Source organism: Nycticebus coucang, chromosome 6 (assembly GCF_027406575.1).
Source record: "Nycticebus coucang isolate mNycCou1 chromosome 6, mNycCou1.pri, whole genome shotgun sequence".
In the NCBI taxonomy this organism is placed as follows: domain Eukaryota; kingdom Metazoa; phylum Chordata; class Mammalia; order Primates; family Lorisidae; genus Nycticebus; species Nycticebus coucang.
The window spans coordinates 57,945,627-57,953,183 of record NC_069785.1 but is presented as its reverse complement, the minus strand read 5'-3'; positions in this window follow the sequence as shown (position 1 = coordinate 57,953,183).

The following is a 7,557-nucleotide window of genomic DNA, read 5'->3' as shown; positions in this document are numbered from 1 at the left end:
TCAGATCTCTGGCAGCAGTGAGGGTGAAGAGGCCCAGAAAATGTGGTTTTTCTAGTCTTCTCAAGTTACTGTGAGCAGGGCAGGAAAAAGATTTAAGGCCAAGAGGGCCAAATTCTCCATTTTACCCAATGCCAGTCCTGGATATGGAAAGTGATTTTAAAATGAAAATTCCCTAACTCTACCCAACTCCTTGACTTTTCTCAAAGTTAAACAGAAGAGGAAGGGTGAAAGGGAGGGAAGAAAGAAGGGGAAAGATGGGATGTAGAGAAAGACAACTAGAAGACCATCTTATCAGAAATAGTTTGGGTTCAAATAGATGATTCTGCTTTTCGTAAGAAGTAAACAATTTCAGGATTTAAGTCGAAAATATAAATGTATCATTTGGTCTTTGCTTCTAAGTTGCCCTGTCTCCTTTACACATGTAAGCACTAAACACTAGTTGTCAGGCTGAAAAATTAAGAGGCTAAATCAAATTATCCTGTGGACTGATTTTGACCTTTTGAATGTTAGGTTGTCAAAACTTTCTTCTTTGGTACCAGCTACAGCTGAATGTTTAAGATGTCTCCATTTTGAAGAGGAAAAAATTACTTTCAGACCCCACATGAGATGTTTTTGTTGTTGAAAAAGCCTGAACAATTCCTTGCTTATGGTGAAGGAAGCGGAGTAGGCAGAATGGATTTTGCTCTCTGGTCCTTTCTATTCAAATTAACCTAATCATTTTGATTGCTGGAGAAATCACATCACACACTGTCAAGTCTCACTGATGGCTGTGTAGATCTGGTTAAGTAAAATCATTTTTCTTCATTATTAACTAACCAAGTGCTTTGTGCATGGCTTTGAAATTCACATTAAAAACCTCACATCTGCCAGGGTGCAGTGGCTCATGCCTGTAATCCTAGCACTGTGGGAGGCTGAGGCAGGTGGTAATGCGTGCCTGTAGTCCCAGCTACCTGGGAAGGCTGAAGTAAGAGGATTGGCTGGGCCCAGGAGACTGAAGTTGCTATGAGGTATGATGCCGCAGTACTCCACCCGGGGTGACAGAGTGAGATTCTGTCTCAAAAGAAAAAGAAAAAAACAGCTGCTCAGGAGCCTGAGGCAAGAGGATCACTTGAGTCCAAGAGTTTGAGGTTGCTGTGAGCCATGACATCACAGCACTCTACCAAAGGTGACAGTGATACTTTGTCTCAGAAAAGAACAAAAAATGTCTTTTCAGGGCGGCTCCTGTGGCTCAGTCAGTAAGGCGCCGGCCCCATATACCGAGGGTGGCGGGTTCAAACCCGGCCCCGGCCAAACTGCAACCAAAAAATAGCTGGGCGTTGTGGCGGGCACCTGTAGTCCCAGCTGCTCGGGAGGCTGAGGCAAGAGAATCGCTTAAGCCCAGGAGTTGGAGGTTGCTGTGAGCTGTGTGAGGCCACGGCACTCTACCGAGGGCCACAAAGTGAGACTCTGTCTCTACAAAAAAAAAAAAAAAATGTCTTTTCAGTCTTTTAAGGTTCAATCTTGGAGCAGCAAACTTTGTCAGAATGACGGTTCCACAGCATCATTTGTGCAGACTCACTGGAGGCTTGTCTTCTCACTGAGGAGGGAAGGCAGGGGTTGCCACCTCCCAGAACATTCCCTCCTGTGCTTGCCACCACCCCATTTGCAGAATGAGGGCAGATGGTGTGTGGGCAGGAGCATTATCATGGTTTCATCTATTGTTTATGGAAAAGAAACATCCTTGTCCAGGTTTTGGCTTTCCCCTGGTCCAATGAATAACTCCTACTCTAAGGTCACCCAGGCATCTCATGACGCCACCAACAGATGAACTATATTAGGGGACTTAGTGGTAGCTTTTGAAAAATTGTATCAATCCCACACGCAGTCCTTAGACAAGGAGGCAGTTCTTTTCTCTTGCTTACTTCAAAATCCCCCTTTGGTGTGCAAATGCCTTTTGTGACAGCATATGAAGGGTTTTTCTGTTTTACGAAGCAAACCCAGTTAGATTTCTGAGAAACTGAAAGATGCGCTAGGTCTTGTGTTCTTCTTTGACACTCCCCCAGAGTCTGATGAGAATTAAGAGACCAATCCTACAGGCTCTTGTGAAGGGTAGCGCTTTATTAAAGTGCATTTGAGGGGGAGAACAAACCAACATTTATTGGAAACACACTATGAAGGAGACATTTAACACATGACACCAATTATCTCATTTAATCCTCACTACCACAGTGTATGAACTAGATTTTCTTATCCTATTTCTTAGATGAGGACACAGGGTCAGAGGGAGCCAGTAACTTATCCTGAGTCACACTGCTTCTAAATCATAGACTAAGAACTGAAATCTAGATCTGCCTTACCCAAAGCCTCAAAGCCTGTGCTTTTTTATTTCATGTGGGTCGAGTGCCTTAGAAATGCAAAATGTTGCCCATCCTTTCTATCACATAGTGCTAGGCACTTTTTTAAGTGGGGGGGTGGGCGGGGGCCGAACTGAGGTAGGTGGGAGACAATGACTGCCATACTGGAGGGACTGGGGTTTTGACAAAGGAAGCAAGACCAGCACCAAGGGTAATTCAGTGTGGGGCCTGAAGTAAGGAAGGAGCAGGCAGCATCGGGACCAGGGTTAGAGCTGCACCAGAACATCGGGTGATAGTGCAGATGGACTCAGAGCAGCCCGAGTTAGGGAAGATAAATCCCCCCTCACACACACATGCTGTGCTGCTCATAACTGTGTGAAAGGTTCAGGTAAACACTGGCCCAGAAGACTGCAAAACATTGCAACACAGACAGCTAGAGGGAGTTTGACACCCAGTGGATTATTTTCTTGGCCACATTCCCTGGGCACAAGGGAGTTCTCAAGAGCGTGTCTTTTACAGCGGGACCTGGCTTCAAATCTGTTCCACCTACTTGCTATATGACCTTGCACCCCAGTTTCCTCATCTCTAATAGTTACTGCCTTATAGGGTTACTGTCAGGACAGAATGGGCTCATTTACAAGCTCTGTCAAGCACGATGCTGGTATGATTTAAGCTTTCTACACATATCTCCTGCTCCCCTTGGTCTTGCCAAACTCTCCATCTCTAACTCTCTCCCCTGGTCTCTCTTTTATATTTTCTTGACAGCGTTCTCATAGGCTGCTAATTGCAAAGAATAAGGACAATGTCTGTTTTTTGTATTTCCTAGTGTCTAACCGGCATCTATGTAGTTGGCATTCAATGTGTGTTGGCTGAATGAGGGAATGTCTCCATTTCCTCACTGCACTGCCACACTTAAATCCTTGCAGTCCAACTTCTACTCTCACCACTCCTCTAAAACGTTTTGTTCCAAAACAACCTCTGACCTGATCACCAAAGCTGGGAGGTTATCTTCATCCTGCAGTCTCAGATCTCTACATACGCACTGCCATTCTTTAAAACAGGATCCCACTTTGCAGCATAAAGTAAGTACGAACGTACTCCCGAGGACTTAGCCAGGGCTTGGTTCTCCAATTGCTTAGTTATCTATTTAGTTAACAGTATGCTTTGAAGTCTTTCTGGGTCACCTCTCTTTGATGGGGGTGAGTAGCATAAGACAGTGAACATCCCAGGAGGCACCTTCCCTGATCTCAACAGCTGGAAACAATCTCTCCCTCCTCTGACATGCTTTGCCAACCTTTGCCTGTGCTTCTCTGATGGAACTATTTCTTCCTCTTTTGACGGATGGTTATTTATAATCCCTTCCATGTCACCTACCACATGTACTCCCTCTGAAGGCAGGAAACAGGCTTTTCCTCATCCTCCCCTACTAGCTCAGCCTCTAGCACAGGGCCAAACAAAGAGACCAACTGAAAGATCTAACAGTAGACAGAAAAGAAGACCTTGAGTAGCTATGAAGTCCCTGCCCACGGAGAGTTTTAGAATAGGCTGTTTCACTCGCGCTGGCCTTAGTAAAGCCCTGCCTTGGATATACTAGGCAGGATAAAAGAGAGAATAATCCTGACAGCAGAGACCTAGCTTACAGTCTAATTGGAACAACCAGATACACATGCAAAACAGTCAGACAGCAATTTAAAAATACAAGAAGTAAAGCAGCAATTCAAAAATTCAAGAAATACCAGGAGTGGCTCGGCGCCCGTAGCACAGTGGTTACAGCGCTAGCCACATGCACTGAGGCTGGTGGATGCCAACCCAGCCTGGGCCTGCTAAACATCAATGACAACGGCAACAAAAAAATAGCCAGGTGTTGTGGTGGGCGCCTACTGTCCCAGCTACTCGGGAGGCTGAGGCAAGAGAATCGCAAGAGTTGGAGGTTGCTGTGAACTGTGACGCCACTGCATTCTACCAAGGGCCACATAGTGAGACTCTGTCTCAAAAAAAAAAAAAAAGAAAAGAAATAAATATCATGGGCAACATGTAGGGAAAAAGCACTTACTCAAATAGTATTTATTAGGTAGCAAATATATGCCAGCTGTGTGTTATAGGACTGAAAGAGGCTAACAGGGAAATTCTTGGGGTTGCAGAGATAAGGGTGATTTCAAGATTTTTCTATTTGATTTGCCAGAATACCATGTAGATTTGTTCTAGCACTGATTCCAGTCTGCTGCAAGGCTTGAGCACTGCCCTCTTTAAAGCCTAGATGGTACCAATACAGTAGAGTGATAAGAGCGAGAGCTCTAGGTCAGCAAGACTTGGGTTTGAGGGCAGCACCTGTGGCTCAGTCGGTAAGGCACCGGCCCCATATACTGAGGGTGGTGGGTTCAAACCCAGCCCCGGCCGAACTGCAAACAAAAAATAGCTGTGTGTTGTGGCAGACACCTGTAGTCCCAGCTACCCGGGAGGCTGAGGCAAGAGAATCGCTTAAGCCCAGGAGTTGGAGGTTGCTGTGAGCTGTGTGAGGCCATGGCACTCTACCGAGGGCCATAAAGTAAAACTCTGTCTCTACAAAAAAAAAAAAAAAGACTTAGGTTTGAGCCCCGACTTCCCCTCTCTCTCTGTGCCTTTGGCAAGTGACCCCAAATCTAAATTCTAGCACTATGAAAGAAAAATCAGAATGCCTACCTCTTAGGAATTATGCAAATACTTATTAATCACCCACCCTGTGCAAGAAACTGCTCCGTATGTTAGGGATACACCAATGAACAGTCATGTTCATTGCCCTCATGGAGCATAAAGAATGAGATCTATGCAAAGGACCAAGCACAGTGCCTGGCACACAGCAATCGCTCAGTAGATAGTCATCATGGTTTTTCCAAGCATCTGATGAAGCCGAGTTCTCTCTTAACCAGACCCATATTAATTTCCGTCCTTTGGGTAAGGCTTCTCTGCCCCTATTGCGGTAACTGCCTCCTCCTGCTTCTCTACATCCACAGTGGATGCCGAATCACATGCTGCCTTGTGATTTTATTGCTTCTCAGCTTGATTGGGCCAGAATGAGCCTGTCTGAGCCTGAGGAAGGGAGCCTGTATGAAAGGGGAGGGGAGGATGGCTAGCACAGTGCTGCCTATGAAAGTAAGCAGGAAGAGGGCCAGATCCCAGCTGGCCCCAGACCAAAGGGGACACTGGGACACCCTGTCAAATGAACTGAAACTCCAGGCTCGGCTTGGCCTGGACTTGCACCTAACGGCCCAGGAGCAGTTGGATCCCATGGCAGGGATGGGGGCGATGAGAGACATCTAGCAGTGTCCAGCTGGCCAGTGCCCCATGAGCAGCTGCCATTCCAGAGGAGGATGAGTTCAGGCCACTTTCTAGTATTTTCTTTTTTCTTTTTCTTTCTTTCTTTTTTTTTCTTTTCTTTTCTTTTTTTTTTTTTTTTGAGACAGAGTCTCACTATGTACCCTCAGGAAAGTGTCGTGGCATCACAACTCACAGCAACCTCCAACTCTTGGGCTCAAGTGATTCTCTTGCCTCAGCCTCCCAAGTAGCTGGGACTACAGTCACCCGCCACAACACCCGGCTATTTTTTTGTTGCAGTTGTCATTGTTGTTTAGCAGATCCAGGCTGGGTTTGAACCCGCCAGCCTCAGTGCATGTGGCTGGCACTGTAACCACTGCGCTACGGGCACCAAGCCAACTTTCTAGTGTTTTCTAATGTCTAAATATCATGGTGTTGCTTCACCACAGAAGATTTCCAAAATGTAATCAAAGCAAACGCTAACTGTAATTAAGTTAAAGCCTTTCCTAGCAATGTGATTTCGCAGCTGGGCTCAAAAAGAGACGAGGGTGCCCAGCACACCTGCCACCTCCTGGCTGCTCTTGGCTGATTGGAACACTCATTGCCCACTGACGGTGAGGGTTATGCCGCTGGTGATCTCCAAGTTGCTCTCTCCACATACTCCACTCCCTCTGTTTCCTGCAATGGGACTGGACAATCTGAAAAACGAGCTGGGAGGGCTATATTCCTTTGTTTCCTGTCTTGTGTCTTCTCCAAGTTTGTCTGAGGCAAAGCTCTCAGAGTTTCCAACAATGAAGTGATCTGACCTGCTACCCTATCTTTTTTTTTTTTTGAGACAGACTCTCACTTTGTCACCCTCAATAGCGTGCTGTTGTATTATAGCTCACAGCAACCTCAAAGTCTTGGACTCAAGCGATCCTCTTGCCTCAGCCTCTCAAGTAGCTGGGACTACAGGTGCCCACCACAGTGCCCAGCTACTTTTAGAGATGAGGTCTCACTCTTGCTCAGGCTGGTCTCAAACTCCTGAGTCCAAGCAATCCACCTGCCTCAGCCTCATAGGTGTGAGCCAGTATACCTAGCCCGCCCTACCATTTTCAAATTAATAATGTTTCGGTCTACAGGCCCATTCAGCCCAAATCTTGGTCTGATTTTTCACCATAGGCTATGCTCAGTTGCAGCCAAATAGGGTGCTTTGGTCTGAATATGTCCCCCAAAATGTCCAAAATTCATGGGTTGCAATTTAATGGCCAAAGTGATAATATTAGGAGGTAGGGTGTCTAGTAGGTGATTAAGTCATGACGAATAAGCCCTCCTGAACAGGATTATGGCCCTTCTAAAAGAGCTTGAGGGAGTGGATTCATTTGCTTTTAATTCTGTGACATGAAGACACGGCAACAAAGTGTTGCTTAGAAACAGGGAACAGACCCTCACCAGACACTGAACCTGCAGGCACCTTGATCTTGGACTTCCCAGCCTCTAGAACTATGAAAACATAAATTTCTGGTTTTTATAAATTACTCAGTCTATGATATTTTATTATAATAGCACAAACAGACATAGAGCATCCTGGGTGATACAGGATGTTAACAAATTAACATTCACTACCATTTGGCCCTGATTCAGGGTATCCCAGAATGTCAATGAAAATATCTGGAGTTGTGCCTTATATCAAAACTGTAGGCTCGGCGCCTGTGGCTCAAGCAGCTAAGGCACCAGCCACATACACCTGAGCTGGTGGGTTCAAATCCAGCCCAGGCCCGCCAAACAACAATGATGGCTGCAACCAAAAAACAGCTGGGCAGTGTGGTGGGTACTTGTGGTCCCAGCTACTTGGGAGGCAGAGGCAGGAGAATTGCGTCAGCCCAGGAGTTGGAAGTTGCTAGGAGCTGTGATGCCACGGCACTCTACCCAGGCCAACAGCTTGAGGCTCTGT